Raw genomic sequence first — 23,629 nt, 5'->3', positions numbered from 1 at the left:
ATACCTGTGAGTTACCTCAGCGCCTCTGCTTCCCACTCTGCTGCAAAACGGGTTTATAAACGGATAGATCTCGGCCATGGGAGGCTGCCGGACACACAGCCTCCAAGGAAGATTTTCAGGTTGGTACTGCAGAAAAATCGTACAGCATCTGGGTGTTTCAGCCTGCCTGGCTGAGATAGCAGGCACACATTATCATCTCAAGCAGGCCAAGGCTGCCAGGAGCAGCATTACGAAGGCAAACGTTTGGATGCTCGAGATTGCTCCGTGGCCCCTAGGTACATCTTCGCTGTCTTGTTTGTTTCTGAAGCACTCCTGGTCTCCGGGCCAGCTCCTGCACAGGGGCACAAGACACACCGCTGCTCACCCGAACAATCTGTCACTTGAGCACCCAGCTCCCGGAGCATATCTCCTGGTAGAAGACTCGCTTCACTTCCCTCTGACTCTCAATATTTAAGACTGCCAGCCACACCAGGGGAGCATCACCTCACAGATACAGGTCCCACGTGCCATCCCCCCTCTGGACGGGCACATCCCCCCTGCGGAGGGGCAATTCTTCACAGAACCACAGAATGGTTGAGGCTGGAAGGGACCTATGGAGGTCACCTTGTCCAGCCCCTCAGGGTGGGCTCTTTAGAGGAGGGAGGCCCACATGGAAAAGCACGTGGCTCTAGGGCAAGGCTATCCTGACATGTCCACAGGCAACTGCCACAAGACTGTGCCGACACGCTCACGAGCAACCGCATCACCGCTGCTTAGCCCATTTCTGCCAGCTGCCATCCGCGACCATGCGGGTGCTGCAAGCCGTGGAAACGCATGGAGAGCTGCGGCCGTGAGCTGACTCCAGAAAGAGCTGCATGACTGCAGCGCGTGGAGCTGCTCAGGGGAGGTCACAGCCTGCCCAGCTGCTGATGGTTTCTTTATTCTGGCTCCCTTTTAAAATTTTTGCAGTTCTTTCTCTAGAAACACCTTTGCTGCTCTCAGCAGTTGTTGCTCTTCCTAACTCAACTGTAACTTGCTTTATTTTGTTCTGTTTATCTTTCCAAGGACACTTTGCCTGGTTTTCCTTATCTCCTCTCTTCTTTTTAAAAAGCCTTGAATCACACCAGGGCAGTTACTCTGCTCACCATTTTTGTGGTTCGTAATACGTTGCTTGTGGTAACCATCGCTCACACCAGCTACAGTTTGACCTGCCCTCTCCCTTGCTGAGTTTTGTGGGAAGGAAAGCTGGACACACAGCCTGGAAGGGAACTGTGACACGCTCTAATCCTGCAGATTAGGCGTAATTTATTGTTGTAGGGCAAGGAACCAAAGCGCAGTCCTGTGCTGCAGGGGCAGGCTGGCCTCTAGCTTCTACTTTACTGCCACAAACAAAAATCCCAGGTAGCCAGGAAAGCCAAGCAGACCAAAAACTTCTTGGGTCACCTATCGCAGCATCTTCATCCTCCTGCTGGTTGGAGTCCAGGGGGCAGGACCTGTCTCGAGCAAGCCCGCTCTGCCAGCGCCAGCACGCCTCGGGCCGCTCCGCTCTGCTGCGGCTCGCGTTGCAAGACTCCAGCACCTGGGAAAATGAGTGCTCTCCCTTCTGTGTCCACATTGTGTTCAGTGGGGCTTGCTCTCTGCTGGCGGAAGCCCAAGACCAAAATCAAGCATTTCTTAACCCAGTTTTCTCCTCTGGCTATGTGCGCACCTTAGTAAAGTTCTTTGAAACCCGGCACAGCAGGATCTGCAGTTTCAGGCCAGCTGCTGCAGATCAGCATCTCTCAGCTGGTTCCAATGGCACAGAACTACTTTACACCAGCAAAAGATCCCGTCCAGGAACTCGAAGCGTTGTTCTCATTACCTCTGCAACGCTTTTGGTCACAAGCTATGGAACGGTGGAGCTGGCTGTTTCAGCCTGGCTTCCAGTAGAAACAAAACTTAAGTAATCACGCCATTTGTGTTTGTTCATCCATCCCCAACAGCCTGGGAGCTCAACAGCACGTTTCACTCCACTGGCAGAGGGGTCAAGCAGCTAATGGGCTGACTCGATTCGTGACACGAGGTCCCGCTCTCCTACCAATTGCATGGGAGGAACCCACACAGAAAGCTGCTGTGAGAGCTCAACTTCTGCCAGACACCAGAAAACAGTACCCAGAGCTTCCCCAAATGCCCTCCTCATGCAGAAGCTTTAGGCAGGACTCACACTTTCCAGGACACCAGAAGATCCACCAGAGAAGACAGAGCCCTGGGGAGAGGAGGTTTCCTTGAGCTGGCCGCTCAGACTTGCCGCCTCCGGTTTTGCACTGAGGCTGCCACCACCATAAAACAGAGCAGTTAATGCTGAGAAACAGAATGACCAAGAATGCCAGTACCTGATGGAAAGAAGCAGCCCCCTGCCTTGGGAGACCAGCACCCAAAAACGCCAGGCAGCATCAGCCATGCCCAGGCCCCAGAACTGCAGGAAGGGCCACGATTTTCCCACCCTTCCAGGAAGGTTTTAAAGGCAATGGTGTCTTTTCTCCAGGCTTCACCAAACACTCAGAACAAAATCCGGGGGAAACAATAGATGTCAGTGACTGATGTGCCCACTACAGCACTTGAGCTGTTCATAGGAAGAAGCACAAAAATAATACAAGTTCACTGTTTATCTAACACCGGCCAAGGGCAAAGTCAACAAACAGCCTTGGTATCTCTCAGGAGACACAAAGCTCTCAGCCCCAGCCTGCCCTGAACAGGCACGGGGTGCATTGACTTTGGCAGCGCTGACTGCTGCATGCTGTCATGTCAATAAACATCCCCATGCAGAGTTCTGAAGGAGGTGAATGGTTGTGGGACGTGGAGAGGAACAGCGTTTGCTATAAAGAGACAAGGGAGAGAGAAAAATCAGTCTTACAAATAACACTTCACTCTATGATATGCCCATGAATAAGGAAAAGTAAGAGCGCTGACGGGGGAGGCTGTCCCAGACGCTGCCTGGAAGACGCGGTGTTGCTCGTGCGGCTGTGCAGCTGCGTACAGCCGAGGAGGCGGTGGTGCTGATGATGTGCGCCCACCATCCTTGCTGCTGCTTTCCTGTGTGCTTCCAGGAACGCCCTCACCTCGCCGCACAGCGTGGACCTCTCTGGTTACGCCTCTCCCAGAGCACGGTCCCCATGTGCCAGTTTGCACAGAGAGGGATGCAGCTCTGTGCAAGGCTGCGGCTGGAGAGCCAACCTGGGGCAGGGCTGCTCCGAGCCCACACCTCCTCTCAGATCCAGCCCCTTTCCCACCCTACGGCCCACGGGCAAGTCATCAGAAAAACGACATTAGGCTGATGCGGTAGCTTACACGTGGCTCCTGGCGATGCTGTTACTGTGGGAAACACACAAGCACAAAACTATGGCTCACACTGCAAATTTCACTCACCGAGATGTGACTAGCCTAACACAATCCCTTCAGCTGATTACTTTGGGAAGGGAAGCTTGTTTCCAACATCTTCAGAGAAATGGGGCTGCCTGAAGTGGAACCAAGAAGCAAACGAGCAGCCCGGGCAGCAGAGAAAAGCCAGGCCATCAGCCCTGAAATGCACATCACAGCATAAAACATGATGGCTTGCAAAGGTCCCTCCGAATAGCAGCTCTGCCCTCCAGTGTGTCAACCTTTTGCCACCAATCTGGTATCGTCCACAAGCTCGCTGAGGGCACTCTAAGCCATTAATAAAGGCACTAAACATTATTGGTCCCAGTGTCAAAAAAGCATTGAGTATCTCTGCCTTTCCATGTCCTTTGTTTCTAGGTCCTCTGCCCCGGTAAGCAGTGAGCCCACACTTTCCTTAGCCTTCCTCTTGCTGCTGGCATACTTGAAAGAGGTCCTTCTTGGTGTCTCACATCTGCTGGCTCCAGCACTGCTGAGCTTTGGCTTTCCTCACTCCGTTCCTGGTTGCTCCGGCAGCGCCTCGATGCCCACTGCAGGTAGCCTGTCCCTGCTTCGGCCGCCTGGTCAGGACTCCCCTCCTGAGCTCCTCCCCGAAGCACCGCTCTTACACCAAGGAAGCTGGTCTCTGTCCAAGATGCTGATATTTCAGTGGAACCAGGATGAAAAGGCAGGCAAAGCCGCAGCCCAGTCTATCCAGGGGGAATCGAGGGTGAAATTCCGCCCTTCCCAAAGCATCTAACCCCCATGTACAGTACAGAACCATTTTAAGAGCAACGATGCCCCCTGCCTGTCTCCGTCCCAGCGCTCTCTTCCCATTCCTTTGAATTTCCCGGCTGCAAATCAGTTGATTTAGATCTGTCCCCTCTCTCATACCACAGCTAGGGCATGCAACTCCAGGTTTAGGGGAGGTGGGACTTTCAGGACTGGATTCTGCTTCAACATGGTGTAGGGTAAGGGTGGCTTCACTGAACTCTGCTGTTCAGCCTGAACCAGGGCTTGGTCATGGACAAGTCAGGCCCCTTTCAGAGGCCCACATCCTCGGGAGCACCCAGAAACTCAGCTCCTTCTGTCCTCAGTTTCATAATCCATACTGGTAGCTTCATCTTGCCTCTCCTTTCAACTCCTTCAGCTTTTCCAAACTCCGACTGTGCCAGAGAGAGGATATTGCCCAGATCTTCCCACTGACCTCACTAGTGTGCTCTGCATCTTCTTGCTCTCTAAGGGCAGCACCTTGTCTTGACTCACGGCTTTCTCCAAGTGGAGAGAACAAGCAAAGATGGAGGAGAGGCAGGTCACGGTGCCAAAGGAGGCCTGCTGGGCTGGAAAGGGACAGGCGTTTGTGGAGTGCACTGATATGCTCTGAGCCATGACCTGGGTCCTCACGGGGAGCTGGTTGCCTGAGTACCCTTGGCTGTGAAGAGGACTAGGAGAGCCTGTCCCCAGAGGAGATCGTCGTGACTCCACGGAGCAAGGCAGGAGAGCTGCCAAAAGTACTCTCTGGAGAGACAAGGGCCTGGGGTAGGATCACAGACATCCCTGACGCAGAGGAAACCGGGTACTGGGAACCTGGAACAAGGGACGGAGAAGCACAGCAAGGGAAGAATTTGGGGCGATGAGTCACAGACTGAACGCAAACACAGGAACAGGCTATCACGCGGTAACCAGTTACTGCGTGTCAGCATTACAGTCCATGTGCATTCGCTTAGTCCGTGCAAATAAGGTCATTTCAGCCAGCTTGGTGCGGTTCTGTCACATTGGCTAACTCAAATTGACTTGCATGTGCCATGGATTAAGGGTGTGCACATGGATGCCCCCCACCGTCAGCTGATGTACAGCAGCATATTCCTCTGTGATAACTTGTCCAGCCTGTCCGTGCCTCCAGCTTCATAAAAGCTTCATCAGTGGGACAGGGAAGCCTCAAGAAAAAGCACCTGGGGCATGGTAAGGTAGCTAAGGAGGTCCCACAAACCAGGGTGCCAGCGGGGCTACGTTCAAGCACAATGAGGAGCCATCCCACGCCATTTCTGCCTTCCATCTTGGGCGTGCCTTCTCCAGCACCACAGCCTCCCATGTTCCTCTCCTAGGCTGGAGCCTACCAGGCTTGGAGATGGCTGCTTGACAGAACTGCCTCGTTAGGAGGTTTCGCAACAAGCTGCCTGTGACTGTATTAAGCGGCCTGCATCATCTGTTTTGACTTTGCTGGATTTGTCTGTGTTCAATATATTTCTTGCAAGGGTCCCAGTTCAGCCCTCATTGACGTCAATGGGAGTCAGTCCATTCCCTTCAGTGAGAGCGAGAGCTGTCCCTTGGTGCTTGTATCTCGGCTGTTTCATTTCAATGCCCAGCTCCGTACACCCTCCTACCTTTCCCATCCCTTCGACATGGCGGGCGGCTCCAGCCTGTCCCTTCTGGCTGACTAGCGGATCCTGTCCCGAACTCGCTCCTTGTTCCCTGACAGCGTACCGCTCATTTGTTGTTCACCACATATCTTGATTTTCTGAGCACCTTCAGCATCGTATTTCCTCAGCTGGACCCTCAGCAACGTTTCCATTTCTTAAACATAGACAAAGCAAGTTTTGTTGGCTGGCCTCTCCACCTGGGCGATACGCTCCTTCTACAGCACGCTCATCCACCTTGGCAGTAAGGAAGGCTTTCACTTCAGTTAGTTTTGCTTCTGCGTTAGCTCCTCTACGATCAGTTCCTATGCTAGCTTAGATCTCTGTGTGGGTGATTATCAAAGAGGAAGGCTGGACAGCCACTGGAGACCGAGAATCTGGTTTCAACACCACACTCTTAAGGAATCCCACTGAGATTTCAGATAAGCCATTTAAATTCTTTGCTCCCTCCTGTAAAACCAGGAATCGTGCTCCCCTCTCTCCAGTGTTTTTTGACGGTGAGATGCCCTTACAGTACTTTTGAGACCACTACTAAATCTCATGCAGAGAACTTTGCATCCCCAAGCCTTTTTGAGTTGCCTTTTTGAGTTAGCACCATCGTTGCTTCTAAAACACTTCAAAAATGAAAAAACAAAGATGCAAAATATTAGCTGATCAGCCACTAGATAAACCTTTCATCACATCCACGGACTGCCAGAGAAGAGGCAGGACAACACAGGCCATGCACGCATTGTTTTAAGCCCTTTCCTAGAGCACTCGCTCCAGCGATGCTGGGGAGAGGATCCTGCACTAGACAGCTCCATGGTGTGACCCAGTACAGCCTTGCTTACGTTTGCACGTTCATCCTGGAGCCAAACTGTCTGTCTGATTTATATTATCCTACGGAAGATCTTGAGTTAATGGCACTAAAGTTCTCCAGAGAAGACCCATCTCATGGAAGAGGGAAAAAGACAAGGAAAGAGGGAACAACGGGAACTCTTCTCCTTCCACATCCCAGCTGGGCTTGGCTGGAGCTGGCTCCAATTATGCTGGTGGAGCCCAGCTCTGTGTGCACTTCTGAGGCTGCCACAACATCTCCCAGTGCCAGAGACGCGCTCCCAGGCAAAGCGGGAAGCAGATGGGCTGAACGCGGCACCCCCACCTCCTTGCGGCAGGCACAGTTTGAGAGAAGGGGATCGTTTTTATCAATAACAGATATTCTGCTGGAAGGGGGCAGGCTTCCTGTGAGCTCCGGCAGTGAGGAGGGAATGGCAAAGCACTCAAACAGCAGTCAGCCACGGTTCCAGGGGAACGCTTTCAAGATGTGGTCTGTCCCACTGATAGGCAATCACAGGGAATTCAGCCTCGGGGGCAACCCTATATCCCACTGGATTTAGAGATGAGAAGGAGGACAGACAATGCTTCAGAGCTGATGGTGTCCAGGGTACCCCTGCACATCATCTCCCTGGGTTTCTGCCGCAGGGAAAGCCGCTCTAAAGCGCTCACGCCCGGCTCCCGTCTCGCAGGCACATCATGGGGAGTGAACTGTCAAAGCCAAGGCCAGCCAGCATCGCGCCCCCTCAGCGCTTCGCCTGCACAGCGCCGGTACCAGAGACGCAGGGGATGGGGACACACAGTGACACTGCTGTCCGACTAAGGAGGAGCCAGGGATGTGAGGAGGGGGAAGGAGGAGGGATGGAAAAGGTGAACATGGGCTGCCAGAGCCTTGCTCAGGTGGGAGCTGGGCAGAAATGGCAACGAATCCACTATTTATGAGGAGTAAAGTGTTACAGAGCACAGCTGGGCCTGGACTACCTTCGCCGACACCACGGCCTGCCAAGCTCCTAATAAAACCCAACGCAGGTTAACTTGGGTTCTCATGGTGCTCCAGAGCAGCAGCTTCCCCTCCCCACCTGGGGCCCACATGCGCTGTGAAGCAAGCGCTTCCCCAGCATCTCACCGCATCCAGGGCCTCGGGGGCTTCCCCACCCACCGCCGAGCGGAGCAGCCCAGCAGCGGGTCCATGCCCTCACTGCTTGCCCTGCCCTCCGCAGCCCCACCTCGCCACACATGCCTCCCGCTCCGAGCGGGGATGGAGTACGCCCACGGTCTGTTGTTGTTGGTTTTGGCTCAGCAGTAGCAGGCTGCTTCCAGCAAGAGTGGTATGAATAATTGCCCAATTAACTGGAGGAACTTCCAGATGTGTGTTTGCTTTCATACCCATCCAGCCCCCCTCAATCCCACGTGCCTAACGCCGTGGAGAGCGGTGGGGGTGGGAGAGCCAAGGCTCTGCTAGCTCTCGCAGCAGCGTGGGCAGGGCCAGCCTGCTGCCTGGCTCAGCTCCCCTTTCCATCCCCACCTCCCTCCCACTCTTTAAATGGGGAAATGGTCTTTTTTTAACGACCCCGGGGAGAAGGAAATTTGCCCTGCCTGCCAGAGCTTGGCTACGCATGCCAAAAGCCGAGCAAGCAGAGAAGAAAGCTGATCCCATGTTATGATTTTTATCAGGTGCACACAGAGTGAACCCTCTTAAGACAGGTATTTTTTGCCATTTCCCCCCCCTTTTCCCACTGAATAATCTTGCACTCAGCAGAGGTTTCATTATCAGCCAAACTGCTTTCACCCTGCGGGATGCACCGAAGCATTGCAAGATTGTGGCTCTCCTCTGTTATCAGTGGGATCCAGCCCGAGCATTGCCACCCATCCGCTTCGCACCGTCGGAGAGAGGGGGGCTCTTCCTAGGATCCGGGGGGAGATTTGACCTGGGCACAGGGTGTCTGAACTCGGTCAACAGAACAAGGCCAAAAGGTGGCTCAGACCCCACAGGCGACGTGAGCTTCCCACCCTCCCTCGCTCGCACAAAAAGCGCAAGGGGTGGCTTTCACCTCCTCTGATTTTAGCGCCCGGTTGGGCACCTGAATACCTGAGCTCCAGTGAGAAGAAACAGAAGCAGCTCGGCAGCGACCTGCTCCATCCGATAGTGCTTAAGACAAATGAGCTGATTCACTCACGGGAGGCTTCAGTCTCTCCCCGCTGCACAGCACAGATGGAGCTCAAAGGACAAAATTACACCAGATGGCAAACTTCGAGACAGCCACTGTTTGGGGAAATGAATGCCATCCAAAACACATGCCCTGCCCGACCACAGCATGAGTGAAGCAACGCCAGCTCAAGGCATTCTCCCAGACCAAAACCTCAGCCTTGGGACCCCTTGGACAGGACGTCCAGAAATCCCAGCAGCTAGGGGCAATGACTCTGTTTGGAAGTGGCATTAGCTTGGCATTGTGGGCATCACACGACTCCTCGTGTCATCCAGCTCCCAAGGTTTTATCTTGCAAACCTTCAGACGGCAACTAGCGGAGAGCGCCTGGGACTTAGGCACCAACACAACCAGAGCCAGAACACCTCCTTTAGCACCAGCACGCGGGTGCACGTACGGCGCTGTCGAAGCAGAAGGCTCACAAGACCTGCTTTTTACCCAGCAGCTGCCAAAGACGGAGCCACAAGAAAGAGGACAAACTGCCATGTGATCCTTCCCCACGGTGTACGGAGAGCCTGGCTCCCTGCAGGCCAAGCAAATGCTCTCTCTAACTAAGCAGCTTCGGGGAAAGCGTGCTCCCGAAGCTGGGGAAATGGTTCAGACAATGCTCTGCTTCCCCATCCTTTGCATCAGGACACCTGGACAGGGCAGACAGCCAAGCTCCAAATGCCTTTAAAAGATGAACGACAATGTTTTCCTGAGAGAAGCTCAACAGCCAACATTAACTTCTCAGTAATCAGCAAATAGCCCAGTGTCAAAAACACTTTTCCGTGATGAATTTCCATACCGCACATCGCAAGACTGGGGTATAAAGTCCCATTTCTCACAAGTCTCTCTTCAATCACTGGAAAAGTCACTGCTGCCAGGAATGACTTTCCCTTGCCCCCTAGATTGCTATTCAGATCCATCCCACCTACCGCAACGACGATTCATCTGTCCCCTTCTCTCCACAGCACATTTCCAGGGCGATTACAGACGTGGCGAACTAAACGATCAGCTTGTTTGCTTCAGACAGAGCACGAACCTGGGTGCTGGGGAGCAGCTGGCCTGCCGTAGTGCCCGTGCTTCAGGAGGAGTTACTCACAGCTCCTGTGCTGGATCTGCTGCACGTGGGGCAGCTTGGGCACGTGTTCCTCCACAAAAGGACAGGGCATCAGAGCCTGGGGAGGAAGGAGGAGCTGCCACGGTGCGAGGAACGGGAGGAAGGCAGGGGCTGAGATCCTGGCCTGGGGCGTGGAACTGTACAGCACCAGAAGCAGCAAAGATGGGGAACTCGATAAATGCCCGAAGGGAGACAAAACCGCCTGTTTCCTAAGGACAACCAGGCCTTTCGTCTGTCCTGGGCCCTGGTGTCTCGGGCTGGTCTGCCATCCGCGGGGCCGGGCGCTGAGCCTGCCCGCCCACGGCGCTGCTGTCAGGAGGCAGAGGAAGCTTTCGGGCTCCGCAGTATTTCGCAAGGGTGGAACAACTGGCTTCCCCTGCGCAGCCGTCGCCCTCCCCACCACCCCGCAGGGCTCTAAGTGGGCCATAAATGTTTTCAGCGTGGCACTTTACCAAGCATACGCCATAAATTACAGTCCCGTGCCGATAATAAGTCAGGTAATAGCGCCACTTTTTTGTCCTGCCAACTGCACAAAAGGTGGCAGAGGGGAGGGAGGGAGGCGGGGGAGACGCCTATTAGCACCAGGCTGGGTTTTACACGCGATGGAAAGTGTTTGTTCAGCTGGAAGTGAGAACGGTCCTTAACCCAAGAGCGCGCGCTAATGAAAACAGAGCGTGCAGAGGGGGCGAGGGGCACCGGCACAGAGTGGCAATTCACGCTCCGGCGCAGGTGCGAGGGTGGCGAGCAGCAGGCCCGGGTCAGAGCGCCCACCGAGCCTGCTTTTGCTCCGGCTCCTTTCACACCTTTTGGAAACGCTAATTGCAGGTTCTGCTTTGCCCTGAGGGAGAACGCGGCCAGGTCTGAGAGCGCCCGGTGCCGTGGCTTGTGGGGCAAAGCCCAGCTGACGGCTGAGCTGGGGACCTGCCCCGGCCGTCGGGCTGGGACAGCAAGGAACCGCTCCAGCCAGAGGCCTCTGGGCACCAGACCCTCTCCTCGTCCTTCGCCCAGGTGGGTTCAGCCTATTCTCAGGTCTCCGGAAAGCAAAGCCGTGGGATGGCAGCCTGGTTTTGCACACGCTTGCCCAGCCGCCTCTGCTGTGAACTCTGCGGGCCCCTCGCCGCTCCCACTCCATCACGCCATGTGGTAAATGCACCCAAGACCCGGAGCCAGCTGCCCAGGCGGAGGCACAACGTTACAGTGGACATCACCGCCCAAAAAACCAGATCCTGCTTTGCCTGGTGAAAGCCAGTAAGTCCCCTGAGAAGAGGCAGTGCTGCGTTTGGGATGGTGCAGAGGAGTACAGGGGGAAAGACGGGACCAAGACAACACAAGAGACAGCGCAGGGCGTAAATCAAGCAACATTTAGCTATCCATCCATGTCTGCAGCATGTGACTCACCAACAGTCCCTGGAGCTTATATGATACACCTGCCCTTAAGAATAAACCAAACTCCTTCAAAATCACCCTCTCAGGACAAGCCCTGGGAAAATAAGCCATTCCCTAAGACCCCACAGGTCGTCAGGCCTCCATGGGTGGAGGCAAACTGCCACACGCAAGATCCCTCTGCAATGAACTCCCTTCCTCCGGATAGTCAGGAGCTGGAAAGGGTGCCCCAAAGGTGCCCAACAGCCCGAGGGACCTCTGTGGACCTGACCCTACCGGGTACCTAATGCAACGGCGGTACCTGCAGCCAAAGCCGGGTGCTGACAGGCAGTCATCACGCATTCTGGAATACCTGGCGCAATATGCTGCGAGCGTACCGCACGTGTCACCACACAGCTATGTCCTGGTCCCCTCGTGGAGGGCAGGGATTAAAATCATCCAGAAGGGAGGCTGCTAATTCCCTCCTAACAAATCCCCTGCCCGCGCCAAGAGGATCACCCAAAAGCTAACCCTTCCCGTGGCGTTCAGGGTAGGATCAGACGACTGCCCGCGCCCGGGAGGCAGGAGGTACCGTAGCTGGGGAGAGGGAAGGGACAAAGGAACAGGAAAAGCTGGCTGCAACCCGTCCAACCCAACAGAAACATAGCGTCTGCAGAGCACTCCTTGGAGCCACGGAGAAACGCGCGGCCACCCTCACCGCAGCGTCCCGCTCAGTGTCCTGAAAGCATCCGCCAGCACTCTCCCGGTTTCGGCACCTTTGGCTTTAGCCTCACCCTCATCGCCAGGAGGAACATCAGCAGCTCATCCGACGGGGCGGAACCAGGCCTGGCTGCTGCAGGTGGAAGATAAGGTGATCCACACCACTGGGCAGACCTCCCATTAAGGCGCTGGCACGTGATGTGGGAAGGATTTGCTTAATTATCCCAGGGTAATTCCCAGTTTTACCCACAGGAGGTCACACTTTGCCAGGCTTATCAGCTTTCCACGCAAGCGGCCCTGCACAAACAGCATTGCCGTGGGACCAGCAAAGCCACAGCTTTACTAGCCCAGCTCAGCGTTTGGCCTAAGTCCCTCCTGCGCATCCTGGCAATCCCTGCTGATGCTCCAGCCGCTCTCCTGCCCGGCCCGCGAGTGCCAGCCTGCTCTCCAAGGCTGCTGGACACCTGTACGGACAGCTTTCCTCTGTGATGGCCCATTCCACCCACGCACACATTTCTCACTCTCTTTTCCTGCTTTCATGTCCTTTCCCAATCCAGCCTTCCAGTTCCTCCACTGCCCCTGCCAAGACGACTCCGTTACACCCAGTGCCTAGACCATAACTCCAGCCTGGTTCCATAAGAAAATGAGAGATATACAGCTGCATGCACTGGAGAAATTTCTGTTCCAATACATTTCAGGAAAACGAATACTTAGGTGCAATAGCATCCACACACAAAGAAACGGTTCAGTATGAGCTCACCCATTACTAGTTTTCGGAGAATAGAGAGAGAAGCCGCCCTGAAGACACAAACTCATAGGAAAACAGGCTTCACTGAGCACTGCACTTGTGGAACTACTTATTTCGTGCCACGTGAAAGTTCTCCAAAACTCAGGGAGTTGTTGGTTGGCAGCCCTATAAACGAATATCCTTCACTTATCCCCAGAAAGCCCTTGCAGGCTCGTTGCCCTCAGCGCCCAGGGGGGCCCTGGGTCTTGCTCTTTGTTTGAGCCGCCGCAGGGTTTGGTCCTTAGCACCCCTTGGCTTCTGCAGAGCTGCAGCAATGAACCCCTTTCTCCAGGAAGAAAAGCAGATGCACTCAAACACATTTTCCACCAGCCATCAGCTAGGTAGTCAAGCGTGGTTTGCACCCTCTCTCTCGCATAGCCACAGACGGTCCAACAGCCTGAGCACAGGCTAATGAAGATTATTCCCATGGCCGTGCAGTCTCCAAGGCGTGAAGACAGCAGACAGCATCCACTCTGCACACATCATCTGCCGTTTTATCAGCCTCTACGAGCCCACGGGCTGCTGCCGGCTGTTATCCTGCCCCCCTTCTGAAAGATCTCCCCGCGTGGACCTTGTCCCCGTGCAGGGCGCTGCCTCCTTCAACGCTGTCCCCTCATGGCACCGGGGTTACTGGAATGATAAAACCCTCAGGCAATGTAGAGACTTTGGTGACAAAAGTGTCACCTTTATACCCCTAAAATATCTCTTGATAGTGCACCACTGAGCCTTCAATTACTTCTGCTTTCTGAACACTGAGAACAACCCTCTGCCTAACGGCTATGTTCAGTCCACTTGACGATCTTAAAGGTCTTTTCCAAGCTACCCGATTCTATGATTCTATGGGTCACACTTCAGCAGAGAAATTCCTGAAGTCCCGTCCGTCTCCCTGTGCCTGGTCCCACTTTCCTAAAGCCTGTCGGTTCCCAGTTCTGTTCGCACCACGTGAACAGCTTCTCTCTGCCCGTTTCCCTGGAGAAACACGGGAATACCAGCGTGCTTCACCTCAGAGGGGCACCATGAGCCCAAACACACAGACCACGCAGGCCCAGGTACTGCCGTGAAGGGATGCTATACATACTGAAGACAGAGGGAAGCTTTTCAACCTCAGCAAATACTGCCCACACTTATCTCTGTCCCCACACCTCTCCCTCTGCTTTCATCCTCTTCCGAACCTGCTTTCCTTGCTAGCTCAGCTTCGTTTGGCGTAGGGAACGTAATCCTTTCCACGAGTGCAAGTGCCCTCTAGGACCCTACAGAACCAAACACAAGCGAACGTAAAATGATGCGCTGTATTTCCAATTTACACGTGGATAAACGAGCGATTTCCCAGCACAGCTTCTGGCAACGGCTCTGCCACGTGCTGCCGCGACACAGGCCCGTCGCTGCCGGCAGCAGCGTCGGGGGCCGCACGGGAGCCCCGAAGGCGGCACAGGGACGGGCCTGCCCGGTGCCTCCCCGGCGCTCTCCGCCGGCGGTGGAAGCAGTGGGACCAGGCTGCCCTCCCAGGCGCTGCCGCTGCAGAGGCAGGCGAGCCGGCACCGCCCGGCACCGCGCTGCCCGAGACCCCGCTAACCGCCTGTCCCCGGCAGGACGCACGCTGCGTCTGTCTCACCGCCCGGTAGCTTTAAGGTAAATATGAAAAATCCTCTCGAGACCCCGTTTAAAATCCAGCTGCAGTGGTTACAGCTCCTCTTTGTGTTTTATGTCTCACTATCATGTCCTGTCCTTTCCTTGTGGTCCCCTGTGGTTTCTTTCAGATTGCAAACCTTTCGGGTAAGGGATTTGTTATCTGTTTGGCAAGAGCCCGCGTTACCAAGCTGTGTACATTTACAACGCCATATAAAAGATTAGTACTTTATTGGTCACTTAAGCATTCCTAGTTAATAATCTTTAATGTGGCAGTTATTTATCCAGTCGTAAACAGAGCACTGCTGCCAAGTCAAGTCAAATAAACACTATGCAAGTCCTTCATCTTTGAAATGAACCCATTTCTGTCCCGGCCATTTCAGGCTTTGAAAAAACCAGTCGCTTTGTTACTGAGCACAAAACTCTTCAGCTCTTAAGGTGTTCTTACAGCAACAACTGTATCTAAGATTTGCACTGAGCTTTTCCCCCGAGCCCTCCGCAAGGCTGGTCAATGGCGTGGTCTCCAGCGCAGAACCACAAGCTCGAGGCCTCTGTGCCCAACAGCCCTGCCTGCAGCGCCAGCACCGACCCTCACCGCCACCACAGCACCCCGTCACCCCCCTGTCACCCCTCACTGTCACCCCATCATCCTTCACAACCCCCCTGTCACCCCTCACACCCCCCTGTCACCCCTCACTGCTACCCCATCATCCTTCACAACCCCCCTGTCACCCCTCACACTGCCCTGTCACCCCTCACCGCCACCCTGGCACCCCTCACAACCTCCCTGTCACCCTCACCACCATTCCAGCACCTCTCACAACCCCTTATCACCACCCTATCACCCCTCACACCCCCCTGTCACCCTCACCACCACCCCAGCACCCCTCACAACCCCTCACACCCCCCTGCCACCCCTCACAGCCCCGGCACCCCTCGCAGCCCCTCACCACCACCCCGGCACCCCTCACACCCCCCTGTCACCCCTCACCGCCACCCCGGCACCCCTCACAACCCCTCACACCCCCCCGTCACCCCTCACCGCCACCCCGGCACCCCTCACAACCCCTCACACCCCCCCGTCACCCCTCACCGCCACCCCGGCACCCCTCACAACCCCTCACACCCCCCCGTCACCCCTCACCGCCACCCCGGCACCCCTCACGACCCGTCACACCCCCCCGTCACCCCTCACCGCCACCCCGGCACCCCTCACACCCCCCCGTCACCCCTCACCGCCACCCCGGCACCCCTCACAACCCCTCACACCCCCGCACCCCTCGCAGCCCCCCACCGTTGCCCCCCGCCCCCTCCCCTCTCCCCGCCGCGGCGCCGCGCGCTCGCCCTCGACGCCGGAGACGCCGCGCACGTGCACGCGCCGCCCGGCGGAGCGCAGGCGCATGCGCGAGCCCCTCCCGCCCCCCCTCCGCCGCGCCCTTTGCGCATGCGCGCGGCGGCGGCGCTCGCTCGCGGCCCGGCCCCGCCGGAGGCGGCCCGGCGGGCGCGGCGGCGAGGGCGGCCCCAGCGCCGGTAAGGGCGGCCCCGGCGCCGGTAAGGGCGGCCCCGGCGCGGCTCCGCCGGCACCGGGAGCCGGCGGCGGGGGTGGACTTCGGTGCCGGGACCGCGGCGCGGCGCCTTCCCGGCGAGCGGGCGGGTGGGACCGGGAGGGGGGCCTGCCCCGAGCCCGGCCTTCCTCGGGCCCCTTTCGCGGGGACTCGCTGCCGGTGCCGGGCCGGGCCCGGGCCGGGCCGGGCCGGCGTGGCTGGGGAGGCGCTGCCGGGGGAGGGTCGGGCCGCGGCCCCAGCCCCAGCCGCCGTGTCCCTGGGCTCCGGTGCCCGCCGTGACGGCGGTGGCGCCTCGGGAGCCGCCGGCGTCCGAGCTCGGCCCCCTCTCCGCCGGCCCCGGCAGGCCCGGCCTTGGCCGCCGGGCTTGCGGCAGGGCGCGGAGGCTCCCGGAGGCGTTTAGAGGGCTGCGGTGGCGCCGGTCCGCTGTTGCCGGCCGGTCCCGCCGGGAGCGGGGGCGGCGGCGGCAGGGGCTCCCCCCGCCCGCGCAGGTCCCGCCGGCTGCTCCCCGTTGCAGCGGCCGTTCGTGCTCGTGCTCTGCAGCTTCTCCCTTGAGTATGTTAAAATTTCTATCACGAAAGTAAAATTTTGTTAGGAGTTTATTTTCATGTTGGCCTTTACCTAGGAACCGCTCTCTGGAGCGTGTATACGTATGTTCAGCACATCCTGAAGCGGACGACGGGCGCTGGGATATTGGGGCTGCCAGAATGTTACCCAGCTGGACACCGCCCTTAGGGCGCCCGCTAGAACCTGCCAAAGTGTTCCGCGGCCTGTCTGGGCCGACGAACAGCAGAGCAAATAACCAAGTGACTTGCAAATGCCCAGAGTGCGTGGTTGCCTCTGGCCCCGGGTGCTGTCCGAGGGCAGCAGGAGGGGTGATGCCTCGCAGGTGCTGTGTAGCTCTGATGAGAGGGAAGTTGGTGGTCCTGCATCAAACTGTGTTATCTTAAAACCTTGCATTTTTATATCCAATTCCTACAGGAAGCTGGAGCATCTGAAAGCTTTTCTGGCTTACAGGAAGTCCCTGTAGGATTGTCAGAGCATCCGGGAACACCCGGCGCACAGAAATGACATGGATCACATCTAGGGCTCTGTTTTACCAGAAAAGGGATTTCTCTGTTGTTAGAATTTCCTTCTTTGTGCAATCGCTAGCAGTTAGACCGTGTTGCAGAAGACTTCTCTCTAAGATAGTTACTTTGCAGGAGCAGCACTGATAACTCGAACCCACGGACTCCAGCAACATTTTATGTTCGCTCTGTGTTGCTTCCAAGCAATACATGATACTTCCGTCCTTTGTAATTTGCAGAATGGCTGTGGATAGTATCACACAATAATTAGCTATTGGGAATCTTTGTACCGCATGTCTTTTCTGTCATTAATATTTGAAAGTTTGCAGGTGTTCCTGGAGCTAGAATTTGAATGCAAGGGAAAGCAGCTTTCTGCTTCTCTCTTTTTGCTGTTAATAATTAAATGCTGCCAAGTGAATGTTTATAACAGGCTGTCTGTGGACCTGTCACATATTTAAGCACCTCTGCTCTTCCCAGCTCTCTCCTTTTATTGCGACCTTTGTTTTCTCCCCTTGGTTATCTTTGCTTCTTCATTCTGTTAATTTGAAATCTTGAAAGAGCCTCCTTCCCCTCGTCAGCCTTGTCATTTGGACTGTAAAGAAAACGGATGAAAAAGCTATTCCTGCACTAAAATTACCCTGTCCGTAAATTTAAGGCAGGCGAGCAGGCAAAGCAAACCAGTCCACACTGCACACGTCTCTCACCATCTCCAACACCAAGGTTATTGCAATCTGATAATACCACCCCAGCATTTGTTTAGATCGTAAGTGCTGAAGCTGGATGGAGTTAGTGACAAGCAAATTATTGGCAACAGACCTTGAATTTAGTCCTTGCTGTTCTCCTAGCTCTTTGGAATATACCCTGCCCTGCCTGTGAGCTTGGGGAGGCCGTTAAAACTGCTTGTGCCGGGCTGTAGGGATGCATGCGCAGAAGCAGACAGATATATGTTAACACTCAAAATAGGTAAACTGTGTTAATAGTCTGAAAGAAAAATAGCTATTTATATTCCATCTGTACACAGCCTTGAATTGTGACTGAGAACTAAAGAACTAAAATTTCTTTTAAATGTCTGCTCCTTTGGGGATGCCTTTGCTGCCCGTAAAGGTTCTGACGTGTTTGCATGGTGTGTGACTTGGGGGGGTGCAGTGGGGTTTGTCTAAGTAATGCTGGTTTCTAGCCATTTGCAGTGCCTTTTGTGCTTGACCAGGCAGTCACGCGACCTTTCTGATATAAAAATAGACAGACCTAATTGCACTACATTAATGATTGACTTGCTTGGAGTCCGTGTGTTTTGGGGGGAGTACATGCTGGAGAGGTCCAGCTGTGGAATCAACTGTTTTAAATTCTCTGAGATTAATATATGATAGTGCTCGTATCTCTGGTGTTCACACTCCTAGGCTTTACCGTATCTCATTTGTTCTTCTCTTGCTTAAACTGCTAAAGTTCAAGGACAATTACCTGAGCTTTCAGACACGTTGCAAAAAAATGTGTGTTGTTGATTCCCACTGTCTCAGGAAAGAGGCTCAGAAGAAATCTCATGCCTGTAGTAATGCCTATGTCTGTATTAATGAGCATGCTTAATTGTGCTTGGGGTGTACAAAGCTACATTATGTTAGCAAATAGGTGTAACTTTGGTGTAGCTACACCTACACTGGATTATTTTGTTACATTTTTCAGGGGAAAACAACTTAAGAAATAACTCGTACACAAAGTTGTTGCAACAACTGTATGTTGCAGGAAACTAGAACTGGGTTATTTCAAAATCTGCTAGGCTGAAGTCATTCATTTGAAAAGAAAAATAATGTTCATCAGATTAGTTCAAACTTTTCTGCCTAATAGGACAAGGGCCTGGCATATCAACCCTCAGCAAGTCAACTGATCTGAACCCATGCTGCATTGCGTGTCTTCAGAATACAGTTATTTTTGTTTCAGAACTGGGGATCTACATACTGTAAGCTGCAGAACTGGTATTCTAAAATCCCCTACCTGTTAGTCCTAGGAAGAGAGACCTCTCCAGAGGCTGCCTGCTGAATGCAGAATTTTGTAGTCCTGTGGAGAGAGGGCGAGGGGGGAGCACAGCAGTCAGCTGCAATGAGAATGTTAGCTAAAAGTGTTTATGACAAAGATGCCACAAGTAGTAACCCTGCTTGTGGTTTTAGAGACCGAAATGAGTTGTTTATGCTGTAAGCACTTTAATAATGTGGTTAATTAGCTGCTCTTCTCTATTGTGAGGATGTTTGTCCCCATGTTCTCTGTAGCACAATTGCAAGTATGAAGGTTGGAAGCCATGCAGAAGTGCAGGCAGATACCTTTTTTTTTTTTTTTTAAAGGTATGGAGGTCAGTGGTGCACCTGATGCACGTGGATGTTGCCCAATGCATTGTTTAAAAAACAGTCTAATTTTTAATTTTTTTTCCCCCCACCGACAGGCCCAGCAGAAGGGAGTAAGTCATAAGAAGGTCTATACAAGGGCAAGTTCTAAGGTAAGGATTAATAAAAGCACTTCAGTCTGGGGGGTGGAGGAGTGTTGGGGTTCTTTGTTTTGTTTGGGGTTTTTTTGGTAATATCTTCACTGTATACAGAAAAAGTTTGCTTTATAATCTGGTTCCATGCGGAGACAAGATTCCTGCTCCTGCTTTATGTTTCAATATGCGTGTAAGCCCTCTCCTCCACTTGAGAGGCTTTGAATCCATTGGCCAGTGCAGGGACACTTGACAGAGGAGGCGGCGTGTCAGGTATGTTAAGTCCCTTTAGGTTTACTCAGAACAGGCATAGGGCTAAAGAACACCATCAACAGCAAGGCCTCTTCTTAAATATCCTGTGCTCAGGCCCCTAACTGTCTTAATGGCCTTCTAACGGGGCTCGTCTTCCCAAAGTTTTGCCCCACTAGTAAGGCTAGAGATTAGCAATGTACACTAATAGTAAGATTCTAAACTCAGCAGCCAATCTGTTGTTATAAATGCCCTTTGATTTTAAAATCATAATCAAAATAATGCAGGACTAGTTTGGGATTCTACATTGATTAGTTTTTCATTATGAGGTGCTGTTTCTGTACCTTTGCTGCTCCAGAGGAGGTGCGTGTTGCTACTCTTTGACTTCTAATAGAGCATAACTTTGGAAAGACTACAGAAATAAGTATCAAAATGAAGCGATATATTGTTCAAGTTCCCGAAATGCAACTGTTGGCATTCTGCCTGAGATTAGGTCCTCCTTTAACTGTGAAGTGTATTTGCAACTGGCTTGATGTTGGTGTCTGAACCCTCTCTTGTGTGTAGGAGAATCTACCCTTTGTTGTTTCAGGAGAGGGGTAATCCGTTATCAGGGATACCAGATTATTGAAGCTTATCTTGGGGGGAAAGGGAGAAAATCTGAGGGTTTTGCAGAGCTGGAAGAAAATAAATCCTGTATAAAATGACAGCTTTAACTTTGTAATTCTCATATGCTCGTCTTACTGTAAATCGGCTTTTGTTTTCCAAAAGAAAACTTCTACACCCTTAGCACTTAGTGCAGAGAATAATGAAATAGTCTGAGATGATAAGATTTTCCTACCCCGTTTTTAGCTGCCAGCTGAAGTTATGGGAGCACAAAACTTTCCCTGGAATCAACAAGATCTAGTGATAACTGCTGGTGTGACTGGAGCGTCCCTCCCGTTTGCTTGCTCCAGAGGCAAGGAGTGCATGCAGCAGTTTCCATGGGCTCGCTAAGAGAGTAAGGACTTGTGTGCTCGGTCAGGCCAGGGTTGCTGGTTCATCTGCCCGTCATCTCATTTAGGTATCCCTTAAGCTCTCCAGCACTGCCGGGTTAAGGCTTTGTGTATTCATAAATTGCACTGGGAGGTCTTAAATCAGTGTAAACATGTCCTACCAGTTAATTTAACAGAAGAATTAAATTGGTGTAAGTATCCACACTGTTACTTTTACTGCTTTGATTAGATTAAGTTGTGGTTTTGTTTTTGAAGACGATGTGGGGAATTGGGACGTTGGCCTGTTTCCTTATCAGACTTTAAATGGCACAGTTCATATGTTGAACCTTTTGCAAGAGAGAATGTGCAACGTTCGTCTGTGGGGACATATTTTTGATAAATGTGAATATTGTGAAGAAACTGAATTCAAGCATTAGTTTTTAAAAATGTGATATATATTTGTGTATGTATTTTATATATACAATATGTATATGTACAATGCAATGTATGTTTTGTGCGTATTTGTATATATATTTGAATGGAAAGTGTATTTATATTAACAAGGTACAGGCTGAGACTGTGATGAGCCAGTTCTGCTTGTACATCAGTGGAACAACAGGGGCTTCCCTGTAGCCTGTGGACAAGGCTCCTGTTTCTACCTGGCCCAGCCTAGCGGACATGTGGTTAAATCCTACGCGGAAAAGCTACCATTTTATGGAACAGGATAAAAACAAACAAACAAAAAAAACGGTTATATGGTATAGACCATGACTTGGAGAGTGCCGAGGTTGTCTGTAGGAAAGTGTACGTGGCTGTGTAACAGGGTGCGTTCGTCTCCATAAAGCAGCTTGCGCTCTCTTTCTCAGCGCGATACGAACGGTGGCAGCCTGAGGCCGGGGGCTGCTGTTAGCCAGGAGGCTTGCGGTGTTGTAGTCGGGCCGCGTTCATCTGGGGACCGGCACCCGCTGGGCTTTGGGGTGCCAAGTGTTCAACAGCTTAGCGGTCGCACTGTCACGTAAAGGCTGGCCCGGAGCAGAAACCACACGCTTCACGGAGAAAACTCCTGGACACGCTGTTGTGATACTTGGTCACAAAACCTATTGAAAAGGTCTGATCACGTACTATTGAAATTGGTCAGAGAGTGGGAGGAACAGGTCTGGGAGGTATGTGCTCTGTAACCTGTGAAAGGTTTTATTATACTAACAAACCCATAAACATTGCCATTGTCTGCGAAATGCTTCTTGGCAAATGTGTCTCTTGGGTAGCAGAAAAGGTCACACCTAAGATTGTGTCTTCTGCTTGTAAAAATCTCCACGTTTCCGTTCATGCTGTCAGCTGCTGTTCTGGACCTAAAGAAACTCTAAACACGTAAGAAATAAAACATGGCTACGTGTACTCCTGTAGAGAAGGCTTAGATAGGAGGAAAAGAAAGAAATCTGTGTTCAACATAAACAAATGCAGACATCATGTCTAAGAGGAGAACATTTCAAAGCACGGATGTTTAAAGATATTTTTATGCCAGTAAGTGTTTGTAGTGGAGAGGGATCTAGAGGTGATGGACGTCAAACTGACGGAGAGCGTTCGATGCAAGAGAGCGGGAAAAGGGGTTGGTTTATTGCCTGTGGATTTGCTACCATGTCAGAGCTTTTCACTGACAGTTACACTGCATCTTTAGTTGTACGTAGTGGACTGTACTTCCAAACGGAGAAAGATATGAACTGAGGTGTTTAGGGAAAGGGAGAGGAAAAAAAAAAAGATTGAAGATTGCATGTTCAGTGTAAAAATTTTTGTCAGAGCCAGAGTTTGCTGTTGAAGGGAGACCCATTTCTAGTTACTTCAGTTTTTGAAAGAAAGGGAAGAAGAATAATTAGCACAATGTCAGGGATTTTTTTGTTGTTATAATTTGGAAGAAACCAGAAGGAAAACGCAGTCAATATAGCAGGGAAATTGTATTGATTTTTCTGCACTACTCTCACAGATTTTTTTTTTTTTTTTAAATGGATCATTTTTAATACATTGTGTAAAGTAGTTTTGCTGCTTAAATGCAGTTTTCTTTTTGTTTGGGGGGGGGGGGGAAAGATAGGAATTGTCCTCTCTTTAATTTTACTAGTTCCTTGGGTTTTTATGACGTGGACAGGACAGAAAGCTCCTGATCTAAAGCTGCGATAACATTTATCATCCAGTATCCTCTTACAATGCTCTGTTCTTCAGCCTTTTTCACCCTTTGTGGAACCACTAACCATTTCTTTTCTCTTCCATTTTTTCAACAAGAGTGTTTTGGGGTTTTTTCCAGACTTTTATCTTGTTTGGGTTTTGTGTCTTTATTTTGTACCTCTCTGGTATCTCAATGACCGGTACAGCTCACAGCACCCACAGTGACTGAGCGCTAGAAGTGCTCGAGTCGTCCCAGGGCAGGGGATGGGAAGGACGGGGTGCTGCTTTGCACTGAAGTGCTTGCAGATATAAGGCATGCACGTTCTCCTAAATATAAGTCCTGTCATTTATCTGGCCAGCAGTGAAGAGCTCATTGTGTGTCTCAACTTTTGACTGTGATTAAGTACACAATAGATTAATCACAGTTAATTTAAAGATCCTGTTTAAGAAGACAGTAGTACTTTCCTAAGAATGAAAGCATGGGGTTCTAGGACAAACCTTCTGCGGCTGTACTTCACCTGCAGTGGTGACATCCCAAGAGAAATCGTCTAGATGCCTAAAATGATTTGTCCTGTAGTGTACCCTTCTATCAGGTCTTCATCAGTTACTCAGGAAAGCGAGAGGTTCCTAGACTTTGTCCCAAAAGAGTACCAAAAAACAGCGGGGAGCAGCTAGCTAATCCCTTGTTGTTATTGGTAAACTAGTATTAAACGTTATCCAGAATTGTATTCCTGGAGCCCAGCTTGTGCTGTACACAGCG

The 23,629-nt window shown here is 52.5% G+C and overlaps 1 protein-coding gene across 7 annotated transcripts in view; it reads left to right on the top strand.

Annotated features, from left to right (window-relative positions):
- Window positions 1–15,883: 15,883 nt before the first annotated feature.
- Window positions 15,884–23,629, top strand: part of TBC1D24 (TBC1 domain family member 24) — a 37,405-nt gene continuing 29,659 nt past the window's right edge. For 5 of the 7 annotated variants that reach the window (XR_014228408.1, XM_082314360.1, XM_082314354.1 and 2 more), the window contains exons 1-2: window positions 15,884–15,935; window positions 19,463–19,516. The gene's annotated coding sequence lies outside the window, so the exon portion shown is untranslated. Of the gene's footprint in view, window positions 15,957–16,500; window positions 16,523–19,462; window positions 19,517–23,629 lie in introns of those variants that run through there. The other 2 variants (XM_082314355.1, XM_082314356.1) reach the window with 2 other exon arrangements.

This window comes from Platalea leucorodia (genome assembly GCF_965183815.1).
Source record: "Platalea leucorodia genome assembly, chromosome: 5".
In the NCBI taxonomy this organism is placed as follows: Eukaryota; Metazoa; Chordata; class Aves; order Pelecaniformes; family Threskiornithidae; genus Platalea; species Platalea leucorodia.
The sequence above is the reverse complement of the archived record's forward strand: the minus strand, read 5'-3'. Positions and strand labels throughout refer to the sequence as shown.